The sequence below is a fragment of the Photinus pyralis genome, unplaced genomic scaffold, assembly GCF_008802855.1.
Source record: "Photinus pyralis isolate 1611_PpyrPB1 unplaced genomic scaffold, Ppyr1.3 Ppyr1.4_LG1, whole genome shotgun sequence".
Taxonomy (NCBI): Eukaryota; Metazoa; Arthropoda; class Insecta; order Coleoptera; family Lampyridae; genus Photinus; species Photinus pyralis.
The window spans coordinates 52031353-52052207 of NW_022170249.1; the positions used below are offsets into that span (position 1 = coordinate 52031353).

Here is a 20855-nt window from a genome sequence, read left to right on the forward strand (position 1 = left end):
AATATATGCCAGGCGGCCTTTAAATTTTTATGTGTCATCCATTGAGGACGTTAACGCCGCATGAATGAATGAATGAAGGAATGAATGAATCCAGGTTCTATCCGGTTTTTGCAGATCCGCTTGAAATATGCGGCATAAACGTTGCAGGGTTGAAATTCGATCGCATACCTAGAATACTTCAACTCAATCCGACAAAATAGGAGATTCAGTTCAACCAAAGATCATACTCTTTGATTCAACGCGTCTATATACTTCGGAAATCGGAATGGCATAAAGGGAGTTGAATTTGGTCAACTTAAAGTTGAAGAGTACTTTCGACGTATCCACTTGAGATTAGCATGGCATAAACACCTACGCGGATTCTTTACATCCAATCGAACATTACGGCGTAAAAGTTGTCATTGATTGGCAAAGCTGTCATATGTTGACAATTCCATTTCTGCCGGCCAAGTACAAGACGATCCGGTGCACGATGGGTCACCTACCTTCAAGGGTGCACATTTGGAACCTTGCGTATCTTACAGCGTTCAGCCAGAGAATACGGGATATTCGTACTCTATGCTTATTCTGTGGTATAGCGATTCAATGAACCCCTTTGCCTAACCCCCTGTCACACATGCAATGCAGCTATATTGCTCATGACGAGACTGATCGAGGCCGCTGTAGTGAAAAGTAACCTTTTTGTATTATGAGGTGTAATTGGATAAAAATTAATGAACAAACTGCACACCTGTTGTCTCTCGTTCCCCAACTGGTTATTATAAAAAACGTACCCCTACACAATTTTTCTATCTGGAGCCTTTTACTTTCTGCATATGCATAAATAATAATAAGTAATAATAAGTGGAAGAGGGTAGATGCGATAATAAGTTTGTCTAGATGCCCTTTTCTCACATGATTCGTTGAAAAATTCAAGAATTAGACAGATACCTACTTGCAACCGAACGTTATTGGAGGTAAATTCAATTTTAAGCTAACGGTACGTTTACATCATATACGACGAAGGGTCAGTCACTACCGTGCACCCACCCCACTCTAAGCATTGCAATCGGCAATGTGTTTACAGAAAAAACACACACAATGCAATGGTGGGCTGTTGCAAAAAAAAAGTTGTCAAGAATTATGTACATCAAAAGATGTTTTCTTTTTTATCCTATTCAAATAAAGCTGGAGCAACCGGTTTTAGTGATGGCGCGTCTGCGTAGAAGAAGCCGAAGAACCGGCTCAGCAAACTTTTAATGCCAGACTTCGACTCCATTTATTCAATAGACGGTAGCCGATGGTGACGTTTTCGCAAACACTGCTCCGGTCAGTGTTCCTTGTTCGTGCGATTTTCCTCTTAAGCGACGACCGCAAAAAAGTGTGCGTGTTTTTACCTCTGAAGTGAAATAATTGTTACACCGGATTGGACTGCGCTAATTAGGCGCAATGACTAATTAAGGTAAATTTGAATTTATTCTAGATTCAATCCTTCAGCGATTTCCCTTACATTGAAATATAATAAGAAGGCCTATCGATTAAACAATAAACGCACGCCTCCAATTACCTGTTCCTCCTTATAATACAATAACAATACATTATTAATGACTAACCGAATGAAAGGTAGTTTTGCTCCCAAGGTTTATTGAAATTGTTTGAATAAGTTGTCTTCATAATCTCCGAAAAAAACGATTATTTTTTATATTTTCCAATTTTTTAATGAGAAGACCACATATTTCATTTTGGGACATTAAGAATGTAATTTGATTTTAATAACTTTGCGTCTATTTATACTATTTTCCTCATCTACCTATTATTAGACAGAGTTTTTCAAGAATATTGTAATAGGTAGCTTAAGAGTCAACAGTACATGATTCTATACGATCGGGCAGGTAAAACTGTAGCACCACTCGCAATAAGTTCAACTCGAGGTTCCCTTCAACATCAACATACACTTCTTAATAGTCACGTACATTTTGGTTATGTTTAATAGTACTTTAATATAACTGCATTTTGTTGCAAACCATATTCTAAAGTTTCGTCGGCGAAACATTGGTTTGCCACGAGGTTTGCCATTGTTGAAGTGCTAATGATGAACGTTTTATAATTGCTGTATGTTTCTCCGTACATAAATCAATTTACAGAGGAAAAATATTTTTTCTATTTCGGTATCACAATGATGATTATAGTCGTTTTTTTTTGGTAACTCATCTCTTAAGTTGGCAGTTACTAGTTATTACAAGTAGGTACTTCGTTGGGTACTTCTATTCCATGTTTGAACTTCAAAATGTCAGTCTTACTACGCTGCCAATCTAAAACTTAACGGCATAAAAAGTGTTCCCAACATAAACATGTTAGTTCTAATGTTCCCTATAGTTTCTGATAATGATTTTTTTAATTAAATTAAAGCACCGAAATAGAAAAAATAGTATGAAAAACGCGCGTTACAATGCTTTGTTGTAATACTCCTATCTTACGGACACTCGTGGCTACGCTTCGCGTCGCGACTCGTGCCACAAGACAGTCGTATTACAATAGGTCGCATTGTAACACTTGTCTTTCAATATACTATTAATTGTGATATGAAGTCGCATTTCAACCACACCAATACGAGTAGAATGTAGTGAAGAGTGAACCAACAAATACAAGTAGGTAACTATTTTTCACTCAACGAAGTAACGCAGCATATACCTCGGCATATACACCTACAGTGGCAGATTCACCCGTAAACCTATACACGTCCTAGCACAAGTGAACAACACAAAACGCTTTCTACTAAAAAATACACCACCCATTCGTATTCAACCCTCTCGCATTTGAATGTTTGGTAACATAATTAATCAGTTACCCCTACTTAAGCTTAACTAGTACTTACTAGTGCTACTCCACGAACGTGAACCGATTTAGCTGATTACCGAAATTCTATGAGATTTAGTTCTTAGGTATTTGTTGCCGAAACTCGATCGAAACTAGCTATCGAAAATTCGCTTTCATTTTCGAGTTATCCCACAGGATAGACGAACGGACATACAATCGTAACGAAACCAATAGTGTGATAACTCCCAATTTCTTTATTTTAAATGGCAACTCCCATTTTTATTTCACATTATTATATATATATATATATATATATATATATATATACTTTTTTGCCCCTTTTTTATTTCTAAAAGTGATTCTAGACAAAATTTGGATTCGATTGATATGACATTGTCCTATACCGAAAATTAATAGTTTTCCTTGTAGTTTTCAAGTTATGTTTCTTAGTAAAGTAATTTTTAATACAATTCATGATTGCCCGGAACAACATAAATGCTGTTGCCATGGGAATTTCAACTTATGTTAACTGCCAATACACAAATTAGAAAATTATTTCCCATTTTCTTCCATTACGGAGACTTCGCTTCCTTTTGCTGCCCTGATACTTGTTTACTGTGTCTACTGTGTTACTCACAGCTATCATCATGTCATCCTAGTGTGGAAACGCTCCCCATTAAGACACCGTGCCTTTGGCCCACAACGCAGAGCAGTGGCCATCGTTGCTGGTATAATCTACCGAAATGACGGTCGAGATATTTTCAAAACGTTGAAAATACTCACCTCCCAAATCTCTTTTATAAAAGTATTTCCAACACTATGCTACTCACCGGTGCATGCATATAAAACCAGAAGAAGATATAACATAATACGCAAGGATTTAAGGTTGGCTAAAAGTTCTGTAAGTTTTGAAAATATGCGCAGAAAATTTTACAAGCTACTACAAGAGGTTCGCGACCTTCCAACAAAATGTCTAAAAAACAAAATTAAAGCCTTTTTGTTGGACAATGCCTTTTACTATTCCTAGAAGGGGATTTCATATAGTTTGTACCATTTTTGTAACTGTTTCTTTTTTTTTGTTTTGTTACTTTGTTATTACCTTATTGTTTTTTTATTAATACTTGTTTAACCATAATTATTATATTAGTTTGACAAGTATAAATCGCAGTGATATTAGCACAAATATTATTCTTATTGTTATTAGATTATTATTATTCTTTTGGACGATACGTGGTCAAATATGTATCCCAAGACTTGTGTTTTTCTTTATCAGCAAAACAGAACATAGAATCATAGAAGAACGGAGCCCTCGAGTTTGGTTATTGATTTTTTTGTTCTGATCTTTATTGTATTTATTACAAAACCATCGAATTGTTTAATACAGGCGGTCATATACAATATGTTCGATGTACTACTTTCAGTTAACGAAATTGGCTGCCATTTTTGAAACCTCGTAAGTTAGTTTTTTGGAATGTCTTACGAAAAACTGTGGCGTGCGTGTCATGCAATGATAGCGGTCATTAGCACTACAGGTGCTTTTGTTTACTATAAGCGGACGTCCACACGAAATTATACCATTATCTTATGATGCAATATTTCTTTTTTGGTTACAAATCATTAATTGCCCTCAATTCTCCGTTGTACAATTTAAACCATAATTTGGCATCAAACGGGTTAATTGTGTTGGTAATGAAATTGACCTGCTCTTGATTTGTGAACCAACTCGCTGCACCAGTCGGGTAAGGAAGTTAAATGAAAACGAATTCGCGAGCATTAAAATTTTTAGAGCAACGAAACTTTGTTATATACTCGTAAAAATAAACCTACCCAGAGATTAAATTTCGATAAAAAAAAATGTACGCGATCCTTCTTTCAGCTGCTGAACATCTGCTATAAAACGAGGGCTGAGTAAGTTGCTTGTTGACAACACGACAACCCTTAGAATTAATGCAGTCTTCTTTTCTGCCTGCTATATAGTACTATTTAGCTTCAAGACGTCGCGTTGCGTCGATTAAAATGACTACTCTAGAGCAACGCCACTTTTAGAAACTGTAAATTTAATTACTGTCACTGTGATTGTCATAGTTTTTTTTAATGCCAAGGATAGTGCTAACACGTCTATAATTGCCACTCAAGGTCCCTTTATAAACAGCGAGAAGCCTCAACATACATTGGAGAGGAAATCGACAAAAAATTGAATCTGAACTTGAATCTGAATAATTAGATAATAATTATATTTAAGTAAAGTTAAAGGCAATTATTATCAATAGAATTAAATTGATGTGCTATTTTATTTACACTTTAATTAAATAAGAACGCAGTTTACCTTCTCATTATTTGGGCTCACATAACAGCAGCAGAAGTTATACAACATTCTAGTGGCGAAGTCGAAAAGTTTCCGTTCTCATAACAGGATGTTACATTTTTACCTGTATCTGGCATCGAAAGCTCATTGTCTTGTGGCCTGTAACTAGAGTCTTCAGAAAAGCCTTTGCCTGGTCTAGTTGTAGAAAAAAGCGCTCTTTAGTTTTTTTTCCTCCCGAGATTAAACTTGCTGCTTTAGGCTCTGGGAATCGGGACTAAAATTGCTCTTTTAATCCCAAGGAATAAAAAGTGTCTCCATAACAACCAACAATTGAAGCGTAAATAATTTGACAAGTCTTGTCAATATTTAGTTAGTTATATTAACGTTTATAACACAATTTTCACAATTATTTAGATTAATAATAGGAGGAACATGTTCACCATTTTCTTATGTCTTTAATGCCAACGTTTGTGCTGGTGGTACTATTTACATTAAACGTAGGTACTACTTATAGTAGGCTGCTCATTGCGAATTAGAATTTTTTCTGTTATTTGAAATTTTGTTATTCAGGGAATTTTCTACATACCCATCGACCACTGGTAGACCTACATCCGCCATGACGTTTAAGAGCACTAACATCAGCTAGTAACTCGGCTAGCAACGAGGCGGACGATGCACCTCCTAAGTGACATATATTTTATGCACAATTCCACAAAGTTAAGATTACTTCTGTCGTTGTTGACAGTAGTATACCCGGTAGTATAAGTTCTATCCACCTTTGTCTTCGTGTCACTTAAACAACAAACTTATCACCCACGTCGCGAACAGCTTATGCCCCTACATCTTCCAGCGATTCTCAAAATCAATACAACCTGAAAAGCAGTGCCAATTTCTCTTAATAATCACCTGGTGAATATACTCCCGGATTTCTAATTGCTTCATTCATGACATGGTTCACTTCTCTCATAGCTAAGATCATCCTCGCTATAGTTAGTGATGGTGATCTCGATAGCGATCTCTGTACGGAATTTGGTCACCGTTACTTTTGCACGAGACTACGTTTTCTAAGTTGGCCAATGCAGTGCACACATATTTTGTTGTAAAAAGCGAAATGATAACAAAATTCTTGCGTACACAAGTGAAAGGAAACCCGTTTACGAAATAATAATTCATATTCAAATCGCCGAATGTATGGATTACGCTAATGTTAAAGCGGGTATTGGGAAAAACAAAAACATCGAGTAAGCAAATTTATGATGTGTGGAAAGTAATAGAAATTTGTTATACTTAGGTAATCGGATGCGCGAGGAGAAATTCCTACTTCCTACCAGTTTTGTCTTGTTCCGTGAAAATTTTATGGTAGTTGGTGAGGAAATGCTTTATACGACATAAATTGTTAAATTGATCAACTAGGACAAGTCGACGCAATCCTGGAGGCCTTGACATTGCCCGTGGCATTAGAAGGAAATTCTAGAACCTTATTCTTGTATTACTCCTTCTTAGTTTTTGTTGAGGTTGCTGTAAATTCCTCTAAAACGTTTTGATACATAGATGACCTTTGGGCATTAGGAACACACAAGTGATTAATTGAGACATACAAGTCGGTCACCTACCGTTGAAAATATCAGGGATGATGTCTCCTTTCTATAAATGTCTATATTGTCATATCCACTACATTAGTCGTCTTAGTCGCTCCAAGCAACCCTGGATATGATAGGATGAAAAGGAGACATCTGAGTTTGACAGATTGGCTTTGTGCACTAACTGCGACGGCGAATTGGTCTATACTCATCTCACTGTTACTAGATCTAGATAGTAGATTGTAATACTATCCGAGATGACCAAATGTGTGGACCAGCAGCCAATTAAGTCGATGTGTCAGTTTGCACCAGTACTATATTGTCGTAGTGGTACTGATTAGATTCAATAAAAATAAAATTATTTCCTACCTACTAGGTAACGACTTTGATTAAAGTGATTATCTAATTATGGAAACTGAGAGTGATTGTGGTGGAACCAACCCGCTTGGACATATTTGTAGGTCGCTTCCCAAAAAACTTTCCTAAAAAACTGAATTCAATCCGTAATTAGTATTCAAGTAGTTAATCAAATCGTATTTTACGGGGCAATTATAAATTTTAATTAAGTGTGGAAAATAGTTTCACTCGAAATTTACGCTGGATAATAGTTTTGGTATGCGACCAGCAAGCGCTCAGTGCTGTCAGACATTACATCTCCTTGGCGTATTAAACACACTGTATTATTAATATTATTATTATTACTTTTTTCAATAATTACACGCGTTAAATCATTCGTAATTAAGTAATTCCTAAGTAATATCTGTATATCTCATAATACACCACAAGATGTGGTTAACGCTGACGTAATTTTATATTTATACATTTATTTATACGGCATCTATTTTAGTATAGAATGAGAATTAGGAATCGAAATAAAAGATCCGTTAGACGCCTATAATTGCAATGACGAATGACGTTTGGCTTCCTTCCAAGATTGTAAAGAAATTGTGCCTCGGTACCAAAATAAGTGCAAGCGCCAAGGTGAGTCACAAAGGAAAACCAGCGGAAGGAATTTCTTAACCGGTAATTGTGATTCATTTTTAAAGAGAAAAATTAGGACAATCTACAGCTGCATTCTTTTGTTTCTAGTTACTGGGTGATGGGGAATAGAGAATATTGAATTTTATGCCGTTATAAGGTACACCTTATCACTGATTAAAATACTAGTACCTACTAGGTATTACTTTGAAGGTTTGTTTATACTCCGTTGCTATTTATTTAGAATTTCCATATATTTTTTAGAGCATTTTCGGCTATTGTCGGCACTTTGTTCGTCTGTCTATCCGTCCGTCTGCCTGTCTGTCGTCATTATTTTTTGTGTGTCAAATTTTAATTATAAACACAGAACCGACGAAATGGTAATATAGCAACTAAGCAAACATATTTGCAATTGTCATATTCCTGTCATCATCCGCCCCTCGGAAAAAGAAATGTCTTAATATTTGCTTTCTGACTGCAGTAATAATTCGTGTGGTATACCTTCGTGTGGAGGTGAAAAAAGATGTTAATTTCGTCATGTGTTGAATACAAAAATTCCTGCCGATCAAAGTCTGTAAACTCGCGATAGTTTCTCCTAAAGCCTTGATATGTAAAATTATTAATGCGTAACTTCCTCGTATACGACTTCTAAATTTGCAAACTGCTCTTTTTTGAGTTAAATTAACTATACAATTACCTTTATGTAACTTTTGTTCTCATCATTAGGCACTCTAATATAGTTAATAAAAATAATAACATTTCTCACGATTATTACGAAACGAGACGATATGATATGACCCTGTACCGATTCTATGCAAAATCAAACCATAAAAATGGCCGCTTTGGTAAAATTGGTCTTAATTATTTCTTTACATCCGGCGGCGTCGGCAAATAGTTGCAGATGATAAAGGAGGGGTACGATTGACATTTGCCTCTATACGCCGAAAAGGTCACAAAGTGCTCTTTATGTCGATTGCTAAAAAACGTAAGCAAGTATTTATTGATCGGTTGCAATACTTACGTAATTAATTTTTTTACCGTTCACACTCGCATTGTTCAATTGCATTTACGATAATCTTCAAATAAAAAACAATAAACAATTTTATAGATGATTATTTCACGGTTGCTGATTGTATAAGGTATACGTATATCTGAAAAGCTGGTTTATTAACGCCGGTAGGTAATTAACTTACGTTATTGTTTGCACGTAAAAAATGAAGTTTCATTTGTATAATTGTATATATTTTGTATAAAAGAATTGGCCCTCAATTAAGCTCCTTGCGTAACTCTCTTATTAAGCAGATGACATTTTATGGTCAATCGGCACCGTGAAATATGAGGGGGGGGGGGGGTCACCGCTTCGTTAGCTTTATGACAAATGAAAAGGATGGCACTAACTGTATTATATTATAATTAGCGCTATTGTTACTCTAATTTGGAACTATTATTTTACTTTAAAAAAGGGCCACTGAATTTTAACTACTAAATCTACTGTAAAGGACTGGCTACTTCCTTGAAGTACATACAAATCACTTACTTCTTCACTCCCTCACACAAGCTGCCAAAAGATGTTAAACACACGAGGTCTTTTGTAATGGTTTCGATCACAAGCGATTTTGTTTGTTGCAGGGCTTTGAAAATGAATTTTTAATGTTTAATGTGTACGTTTATACTTAGAGCTCGACTTTGAGAGATATTAGTTTTCGTTTTTTTTTTGGTTATACTCGAGGTTATACTATTCGTTCGTCTGCGCTTGTACAGACAGGAAGACCTTTCGACAGAATTCTTGCTGTTCATCCATCCTACGCTGTAAATTTTACTAGTTAGGTACAAAAAACCACAGATGAGATTCGCTGAGGGAATGGCTGTACTTTCCAATACAAAATACAAAAAGCATTCGGTCTGCATCGCTGTCCCCAAAAGCAGTTCATGTGTTGAATGAAAAGTTGTATTTAAAGGCATTCCCACTACGGCCCTCAGGCTTCCTTCCGCCTCTTCAGATGTTGTGATTCTTCGCCTGTTTCTCCTCAGTCAACAACCTAGGTTTGTTGAACAAATGTAGAGTTGGAGATCACATTTCGCTATCAGGAAGCCCAGTAGGCGCTCAATATAGGCATAGGTAATTCGACTAATACCACAACCGCACATATTTTAATCGCCTTAAACTGAAAGTAGAAGACAATGATCGAAGCATTATCGACAAAGATAATTTGTTAAACAGCCTGTCGTGCAAATGTGCGGTGGAAACACCTTACAGTGCTTATCTATTGATAATTAACTGCCTTTCAACGACGAATTTAGACCAATCGCAAAAAATCTTTGATTAACTAATTAATCACATATCTATAATTAAGCGACCGGGAAAAATGTGGAAATCCTCATGTTCTATGAACCAAGAAAGTAAGACGGTCATCGCTCGTTTTCGAATTGTACCAGATGCCAAATAGAGGTACGTTTTTCCTGCTGAACCATAGGCGTTCTTAGTATTGGTATAGTTGTTCTACTATTACTAATTTTTACTTCTTTTCCCAAATGAGTCGTTGCCGGGGTAGTTGCGCTTCTTAGCATACCTATCCTTGATCATCAGTGAAAAAGGTGAACGGAGATTCGCCTGGGGTGACTAAAAATTTGGTGAACATGGAAGTAAACGTGAAGAAATAATTGCAAATGTAGTTAATTTTTTACGACAACTGCCTTTTTATCAAAAAGATAAGACTTTATTTTCGCCTTGTAACTCGGATTGTATTTTTCAACTGAAAAATATCTTCTCATACAACTTCCATCTTAAGAAAATGAAATTCAGGTTTTATTCCATGTTGTTCCACTTCGCAATCTTCTACCTATGCTCTCTTCTAATACACCCATTCTCCTAAGTATTGATGGCTTGATGTGAGGCTATTTGAAGTAAATCTATAGAGATTTCAAAATTATACACTATTATACTTAGACGATTTGCATATGATGAATATTGTCAATCTTTGTCGTGAACGCCTTCTTTTGTGGGAAGTGTATGGCCAACTTGTGCCTTCCGTAAATTTTAATTCGTGTCCAATCAAAATGAATATCCGCTAACCTCGTAAAAGTTAGCTGATTATGCGGTTGACTTGTTTTCTAATAAGCATTTGTTAAATTTTTATTTCTTTTTGATAGATCGTTTCAATTAATCGATTTTCAAAATCACTACCTCGCGAAATTGTATTAAGTGAGTCATCAGAACTCGCCCACGTCCTCTAGCACAAGGTTTACCAGTCTAACAAAGTAAAGGTTCTTTGTTCGAGTAATACTTACACCTGGTACCCGAATAATTTTTGCCAAAATTAATTCTTGACATTAACAACGATTATTTATAATTTGAGTTTATAACTAATAAATGGCGCTTTCTAAAGGACGTCGTCGTCGATGCGGAAACTGTAGAAGTTATGTAACCACGTGCGCCGTCTATAGTTGAAAATCTAAAATTTGTATAAATCTATTGCCACCACTAGTTATGGTATGGCAGCCACTTGCAAAAATTCAACCTGTATAAACATAAACTTAATATAAAAATAAATTTATAAACAATACGCTAGGGGATTTTTTTGGAGCAACAAACCTTTTTATTTGAGTGTCCTAAGCACGAAAAAAATGATCAAAGTCCTCGTGTGAGATCGAAGGGACTTCAGCGCATTTTTGTGTGGCAGATCAGTGTTTTATTAGCCAATATTGACTCCACCATCAATAAGATCTTGACGAAAGCTACCACGTTCACTTTGTCGGTACCATTTTCTCACTTACCGTGCACTCGCAATTCGCGTTTGAAGTTTTGACTCCACCATCATTAAAATCCTTTGGGGGTTACCATATTCCCTTTGTCGACACCCACTTCTGATCACCCGCAACAATTCGGATTTGAAGTTTCGACTCCACCACCAGTAAGATCTCGTCGGGGGTTACCACATTCCCTTTGTCGATACACAGTTCCGACGTCCCGTTCATTCGTAATTCACATTTTGGTAGATTTCGCTAAAATCCCGGCATAAAATCGTATTCAACTTTTGGGTACTTCACATAGCTCGACCTTCTATTAGTGACACGAGAAAGAGAGACCGCGATTCGCGCTGTAAGAAACTTTTGGGCGCCCAAAGTCGTCTACCCCTCGAAGCGCGCCGCGCAAAAGGTGGTTTATGTCGCCCCTAGGAAAAAAAAACAAAATTCCGCGACGCAGGAGTTGTGCGCGTTGACAAGATCTTCCCGACGACACCAATTTGAAAACAATCGGAGAAAAACTGTAGAAGAAGATAGATAAAAACTGAAAAATCTCCAGGTTAGTATAATACGCTCGGGGATGGCGTCCAGATGTCGTCGACTCCAAATCTTGTAGCCCCATCCCTAACGTTCTTAATTACACGGCCCCGATAGTTACATGTACACTCCTTGTCTTTTTACAAGCGTTTTTCTACGGGCGCGCATTTACTGCCAGCCAGCCAGCCAGCCAGCCAGCCAGCCAGCCAAAGTGAGATTAAAAGCTACTTTTTACAAAAAAATTTTTTTGCAAAAATGCGCTAAAAATTACATCCAAAGTTCACTTACCACACTTTTATTTTCGTTATTGAAGTGTAAGCACAGATTTAAGTATATTTAAATCTGTGGTGTAAGTTTGCAGATTATATTGAAGACACAAAATATTACCACAGATTTAAAAGTATATTTAAATCTGTGATATTACTAAAGAAGACAATAAGGCATAAATAAAAGCTTCTTCCAGCAACAATATCCTGAATGACTTTGATTTGATGACAGTATGAAAATTGATTCAAGAGCTTTATTACGCGAATTTTTCGATCTGCAGGGGATTTTAATTGGACTAGAAACGTTACATTTTATTTTCCTAAAATTGCTATACAAGATGTCCCAATGAAAATTTGTAGAACTACAACACAGAATTATCGCCGAATGCAATAACTCCTAAGGTCTTGAGAATGTAAGATCTGGGTGTGAACCAAGATTGTGTTATTGTATGGAAGTTAGTGGAGGTCATTTCGAGAAATACATTCGTAATTTAAACATTCTTGGGCTTTTATTAATTTTTTAACTTTGAAACTTTAAGCGCGATTTCTCGGTAACTATATAACTGCTCGTTTAAAAAAAAATAGTTATGTACGTAATGAAAACCTCTTCCAAACTATGGGTTATTTGACCAGCGACGTAACTATAATTTTGAGGCTCCCCCGCAAAAATTTTTATTGGCCCTCTCCCCAAGTCCCTAAACAAAAAGGCAGTGCCTAAGAAGAATTTTTATTAATTTTTACAAGTTTTGCCTTAAAATAAACAAAAAAAAGGTTAAGACGATATTATACATTATAAAAATTTAAAATATACAGTAGCAGCAAATTCATCAACCAAACTAATCACAATTTTCTCAAAGAAGTTGAGAATACTCAAATAAGGAGATTAGTTGGGGGCCCCAGCACTCTGGGGCCCCCCCGCAGTCGCTGTAGCTGCGGGTACCTAGTTACGTCCCTGTATTTGACTTCCACATGCCCCTCAATCTCTGGGCGTGTCCTGCTGTATATAGTACATAATAATCAGCCACCAATGACGTTGACTGATTTTATTTACGTCTGTAGGTACAATGAGGTCGCATATAGTTTCCAGATCTGAACCTAGGTATAGATACTGATTTGAAACAACGTCAATGGCACCTTTGTTTTTTAGTAATTCTTATTCTTTTCGTTTTACGAACAAACGATCACCGATATGCGTTGCAGAAGAGCAAATAGCGAATCAAAAAGTAAAAAGTATTTTTAACGACTGTGTATATAGGTATACTTAAGCAATAAAACGTGCATTGTTAGAAACTTCAATATTTGCGTAGTGATACGGGCTAGTTAAATCGTAGCATTGGCAAGGCACTTTGAATTCTGCCTTAACGAGAGAGTGGGCAAAGTGACAATAAGGGTAACGTAGTAGTTGTTACTATCCTATACCGGATGACGATATACCTATATGGTAAACTTTCTGGAGGTGATTTTTTCTAGGAGGCAAACATTTCTAGGGCGACGTAGTGGGGTCTAATTTTCCGGGAGCGACTTTGCTGTGGTGAATTCTGCCAGTTCTTTGGGTAGGCTCCGTTTTGAACATGAAATTTCTTTGTAACAAATTCCTATAGTGAATGAGGATTCCGCCGAAGGAGAATTTTCATATGGGAATCAAAATATTCCAAGGGCAAGAGTCTTTTTACAGGGAGTTCTTGAGGGTAAGGTTTCTTGATCTTGAATTTTCCCTCTTCCTTTGCGACAAGTACTACGGTGTGAAATAATTCAAGTTTTGCCAACTTTTATCGTCTGGGACATACCTATTCTGCGTTAAGTCCGTTAAAAGTGTTCCAAAAGTTTTCATACGGCTCAGATTTTTTTGTTTCTTATATCCATGTCCTTGACTTTTTGCTGTATATTATAGCAATATTAATTATAAGTAACATTTATCACATCAGGTGGAGTGGTTTTTTACTGGTCTTTGGAATGAGACAAACAATGGAAATGTTAATAATTATTTTTTTATAAATCATCGGAGTCTTCATTTTAATAGTGAGGGCTGATTCACAGTCAATAACTAATTTTCGATTTATCTTGCGTGGTCTTCGGCCTATATACGATGAACGGCGCCCAAGTTGTATTGAGACTTCGTTTGCCATAATTGTGTTCCGTGTATAGGAAGGAGGATTTCTCTCCCTCCCTATTTCCTACTCTTCCTTTTAAATTCTAATTAGGCATTCTATAATTTAATTGTATATTTTTTAATTACTTACTATGCAATTGATTACCTATATTTTCGTCACGCCATTAGTAGTAAGCACACATTGATTTTGCCATATTGCAAATCTTCCAATCACGAAAAGTTAGTAATTTTTATTCTGGAAATAAAAGAGCGTGTAAGTATCTCAATAATTAAAGCTAATAATGCTTCGTGGTGTGGTTGTCTGATGTGTAAAACTCAGAAATGTTATCCCGAAACGAGGAAATAATACCAGTAACTGATCACCCATCAATCACACTTTAGTGTTCAAAGAACAACTTATTTTTTCATCACGTGGCTAAGGGTTGTTCCAGGCAATCTCGGAATCTTCGGAATGAAAAGGTGATAAGTCATCCGATGACTTTGTACATTCGCGAAAGCGGACAATGTTTAATCAAATCGCATGCACACAGTTAATAGGTATGTTCACGAAATCTGTCATTATATAACTGTGCATTAATAAGACAGAAAATTAATCTTCTTTTCGGCCATTGACTTTCATGCATCTTCCGCATGGCAATTCGTTTATTTAAATAAAGTTCGCCCTAGTGTATGGGATATATTAAATGAAACATTAAACTTCCTGCTTTGCGGTCTCCCTGTTTTTGTTCCCATTATCCGCTAAACGTGTGCGGTCACTGGTCACAGCTTAGTATCTGCGATGCTTGGGTTTACCACTTTTCTGTCCGAGTCCAACGTATATCAGTGGAAAACCATCGAAGGCAGAAAATAAAAAACAGATCACGCGGATGTGGATGTCACATCAACGTGCCTTCACGGTGCAGGTTTAATATGCCATCAATTCGGCTAGCAAGACGAACGTTCTTAAAAAATGTGCGAACCCATATTGACTGTCTTGCCAACATGGTAGAAATAATGAGACACAGTGGCGTATTTACGGGCGGGGGGTGAAAGGCCCCCCCCCCCAGAAGAATTGAGTTATCATCATAGCTACTAGGTATTTAGGTAATACTCCGCTCTCCGCTCCGCCCACTTCAAAATAAAGGCAATAATATATAGGTATATATATAGAGAGCAATTTTGGTTTTGGTTAAAGTCTAAAGTCACTAAAATCTAAATATTCTGTAGTATTCAGTATTCACTATTCAGTGATTGATCAGTGTTGGCAGTCAACGATTTGGCTATTCGGCATCGATCGGCAATTCGCTACATTGATGCCCAAAATAACAAATAGGTATCAGGTACTTAGTACTGCTACCGAGGTGAGGTACCTGCGTTCTGCCTTTCACGAAATGACGAAAATAAGAATTTTAAATTTTAAAAACAGGAATTTTTTTGCCCATAACTTTTGATGGAGACGTCTAATCGAAAAAGTACGAATCGTTTTGGATTCTACGCACCCAAATTAATAAGAAAAAGTTTTTTCCCGAGAAATTTTGGTGCAGTCGATTTTTGGTAAAAAAGGAAGGTAATAACTGCCTTTTTTTTGCCCGAAAAAAAAATTGTCTCAGATCGACCGGAAAAAATATTTTCTTATAGAATGTGGCCTGTAGAATCCATAATTTCAAACAGTTCCAAGATCGGACTACTAGATCAAAAGTTACAGCCCTTTGAGTTTTTTGTCGAAATTGGTTTTTTGCCCATAAATATACCTATTATTCAAAGTTTTCGTTGACTAATTAAAGCAAAAGCAATAAAGGGGCCTGTCAGCAGTAAGAAATAAAATACCGTTCTAATCTAATCTTTTTCGCCTGTACAATAATAAATAGATAAATGACTACCAGCATCAGCAACCTGCAACCCAATTTCTATTTCTTACCCCCCCCCCTCCCCTTCTAGTACGCACTGGGTGACTGTATGTGCCACGAACTTGTTTAATCCCCCCCTAGAATAAATTTCTACGTACGCCACTGATGAGACAGTGCAGTTCGAGTAGTGCGTCATGGGTATAATTTTTGATAAATGTAAGGTACAGCGTTCCTTTATGCGCTTGTTTTTTTTTAAGAATAAGCTAATTTAGTTGATGTACGTATAACGACATTAGTAAGTTTAAGTTTGATTATGTCACTTTGTGTTCTCCGTATAATTGGGCTTGTCCTGTGGAGAATTGAAATAAAATAAATAAAATAAATAAATTGATTTACTCAGTCAATAAGGAAATTTTTTTATTAAAGATAGGTTTACCATAGACTACGACCATTGAGTAACTAAATCTTCACTCTACGCTACGCGACGTACCTACTCTCGCACTCGCACATAGTAAAACTCCATAGCGGGTAGTGCAAGTACTAACGAAAGATTCTGCAGTCAAGGTATACATCAGGTTGTATTAAAAAAGTACACGCATTCGTGCACGTGCAATGCAAATGATTGTTTACAACGGGATACAGGTAGGTACTCTATACGGGAAGGGAATATGAGAATTCCGAAAAGCTTTCCCTTACTTAATCTTTCAGGTTTAATTAACCCCGACACAGGGTACACAGTAATCAGTACGGAATGAATGCGACACTGCCTGTTTGGGTTCCCCCATAAGGTCCGGCAAGGTTCAACCTTACGAACGACCCTTAAAATGAAAGCTTATAAACAATTCGAACGACCCCTCATCTGAGCCAGTTGTATTGTGGGCACTCGCGAAGGATACACGATAATCGTTTTCCAGTCAGGTCTACCGATCTAATGCAGGAGCCTGATAAATCGCGGCGGTATTCGGAAACGGAAGTCGACAGGCTATCCCCTACACGAATTCTCGTTACGGCTAACACAGGCACATAAGATGGCAAGGGTAAATACAAATCTGGTAAATAATAATGAAACTAAAGAACGCAAAGCTAAATGCACATAAACTAAAATGACTTCTGGTTTTCTAACCTGGGATATAAAAATGATCGGGTCTGGAATACGGTTTGATCTGGGTCTGCGAAAGCCTCAGGCAGTCTGAAAAAAGTGTCCTTTTGAATTACAAAATCATGCTTTCATATGGACAAGGAGCGGTACAAAACAAGTGGGAAATAAGAAGGGGTTTAATTTCAAAGAATAGGGACAACAGGCGACATCTAACGGAGGAATTTTACAACACATGATACTGAAATGTTTAATTGTTTACAAATAAAATCTTGACGTTAGCACTTTATATTTTTTTTACATACAAATCGCGGAGACGGCGACGTGCAATACTGAGCGATCTGTTTATGCGTATCGATATTGTTAAAGCTGTACAATTAAGTTCGTAGTTAGAACATAAACGTACTGCATACCCATATACAGGAAATTTTCCCCCGCCACTTCGTACGCTCGATATTGAGGGATATTATATCGGATATCAGGGGTTCGGTACGACCCAAGTGACTTGGCGCATATATCGATCGGTGCACGAAACAGCAGAGTGCGATATCGACGAAAAAAGAAGTTTTAAAAGACCTATAATCCGATCGGGCCCAATTGCGAATTTAAGCAATCCGGGGACACAAAATTTCCGGAAATTTTCTGGCTTTCCATATTTGTTAATATATGGTTAAAAAAGGCGAGTACACGTACGATTTGAAAGTGTTTCATTTTATTTGTTTATGTGATTGATGGCAATTAGGTCTCGAACACAGTATCAGTCAAATGTTCGTCACGACCCCGGAGACGGATCTCGTTCCATTTGTTTGCATTTTCGATTACTTGGGCCGTTGGGCGCATATACATATGCTCGTCCACGGTGTTGATCGATGGGATGGTACCTACTATTGAATGGTGATTGGTTTTCCCACATAGATGTGAGGTTTCAAATAACCCAAAAAAAGTCCAGTGGGATCAAATCGTACGATCTTGGGGGTTGGAGGCCAGTTAGAAACCAAATCAACAAAGGAAGCAAAAGAACATGCTAGTATGCCCTTAAAATGTGTTCACTCGACACCCTATAGGTAATTCTAGCTATAATTACTGTCAAATAATCGAAAACGGGCCGAATCTTTTGAATTTGGAAATAACACTTATGTGTATGGTATTCCATATCACACACGCTCATTCGAAAGTGCAACAGTGTCGGCAAACAGACATTCCTATTTCAGACCTTGATCATTCGGTTTTTGTCTCTAGGTGACTAATAAGTAGGAACGGCGACCATACCGTTTATATAGAAATGTCACTTGAATTACAAAATAGTAGTGCCGCCCTCACCTTTTACCTTCAATCAAATCGGCGAGCAACGGCCTCAGTTTCTCTTTTCTTTATTGTAATATTGACTATTACTTAAGAGAATCTTCACGTTAAGTGCATCTATTAGCATATAGAAGCAATAATATTATCACCAATTAATTAAAGTGCATAAACTTTCGCTTAATGTCCGCATAGTAATTGCCTGTATAAATGCGAGGTTGACCACGTACATTTCGGAGGGTCTTCACTTTCATAAGTATGTTGTATATGAGGTTGTTGGTTTTACTTGTACGAGCACTTTTTTCATGTTTCAACGGTACATGAAAACCGGCGGTAATTTAGAGTAATGTTTAACCCGAGGTTTAACCCTTAAACCTTAAGTGATATCAGTGGCGTATTTACGGGGGGGATGAAGGAGTTATCATCATAGCTATTAGGTATTTAGGAAATACTCCGCTCTCCGCTCACTTTAAAATAAAGGCAATAATATATAGGTATATATAGAGAGCAATTTTGGTTTTGGTTAAAGTCTAAAGTCACTAAAATCTAAATATTCTGTAGTATTCAGTATTCACTATTCAGTGACTGATCAGTGCTGGCAGTCAACGATTTGACTATTCGGCATCGATCGGCAATTCGCTACATGTAACGGAAGCTTGTTAAATTTTGCAAGTTTTGTGGATTTCAAAATTATATTCGGGTAGAAATGCGTATCGATGATTCATATTTCTGTGAAGTTGTAATGTTCATTAAAATTAACAAACATTTTTTTTTTCGATGTAATTAAGTTTCAAATATCGTGAAATATAAGATGAGTTATTGGTTTTGGACTTCCTATTTTGGGCGAGTTAACGATTAGTACGTGATTTAAAAAAGGTCACCGGTTAAAAGACGCAATAGATTCTAAGAAAAATATGTAATAAAACAGCGAGGCTAAAAAATTATGAGTTTGTTTATTTCCGGAAACTTGATGGGAGCGTTAATTACGGGCGTTGGTTTACTCGCGATATAAAAACCAAAATGATCAGAAATTTGGGAGCTTTTTTGCGTAGATATTCACGCGGAGCGTGGTACCGCCGCGGAAAACGCGGCCACCACTTATAAAGTTTTTTCGTAGATATTCGCACGGGCGAGTGTCATCGCGGAAACGGGCCATTTAAGTAAAAAGGCCCAAACCAAATAAAATTTGTTGCGCCCATTAATTTAAAATCGTATTTTTTAACCAAGAACAAGTTGGTCGTTCTGGAATAGTGAATTGTTCGGAAAGTATTAATCATTGAGTAACTGCAGTTTAGTTTAACGTGCGATTGAAAGACTTCCGTTCAGAAATTATTATACCTAAAGTACGAAAAGCGCGCTAAGAAATTGTTGTTCAATTGGGATTACGCGATTGGATTTAATAGGCGAAGATTGAGAATAATCTAAATCATGCTCCACTACAATACCCACCATCTAAAAAGGGGAAGAATACTACTGTCTAAATTGTAAGTTATTTTTATGAAAAGTTATTTACCTAAAAATTTATTCATATAAAATTTTTATTTTGTCATTTTATAATTGTTTTTGCCGAATGATTTTATATAGATAGGATAAATATAAGTTAGAAGTTAGAAGAATATTCATTGCTGTAGGTATTTAATTAAGTGTTATATTAAGTAAATTTAAATATTAGGTATTCAGATTCAGGATAGATGTAAGTAATTGAGTAATTAAGATTTAATATAAAAAAGGAAATCAATTGTGAGTGCAGTGGAATTTGGATTTATTTTATTTTTTTCAATATAATCGGTTTATTTATGTAGATTTATTTTTTATCAATCAGAGACGTGAGACGGTAATAGTAGGGCTATTACATACATTGATGCCCAAAATAACAAATAGGTATCAGGTACTTAGTACTGCTACTGAGGTGAGGTCCTGCGTCCTGCTTTTCACGAAATGACGAAAATAAGAATTTTAAATTATAAAAACAGGAATTTTTTGCCCATAACTTTTGATGGAGACGTCTAATCGAAAAAGTACGAATTGTTTTGGATTCTACGCACCCAAATTAATCAGAAAAAATTTTTTCCCGAGAAATTTTGGTGCAGTCGATTTTTGGAAAAAAAGGAAGGTTATACCTTGCCTTTTTTTGCCCCGAAAAAAAAATTGTCTCAGATCGACCGGAAAAAAATATTTTCTTATAGAATGTGGCCTGTAGAATCCATAATTCCAAACAGTTCCAAGATCGGACTACTAGATCAAAAGTTACAGCCCTTTGAATTTTTTGTCGAAATTGGTTTTTTGCCCATAAATATACCTATTATTCAAAGTTTTCG

The 20855-nt window shown here is 36.5% G+C and overlaps 1 protein-coding gene across 1 annotated transcript in view; it reads left to right on the plus strand.

The window, feature by feature from the left end:
- Positions 1-1234: 1234 nt before the first annotated feature.
- Positions 1235-20855, plus strand: part of LOC116160403 — a 36868-nt gene continuing 17247 nt past the window's right edge. Inside the window, exon 1 of the mRNA XM_031473587.1 lies at positions 1235-1441. The gene's annotated coding sequence lies outside the window, so the exon portion shown is untranslated. The remainder of the gene's footprint in view (positions 1442-20855) is intronic.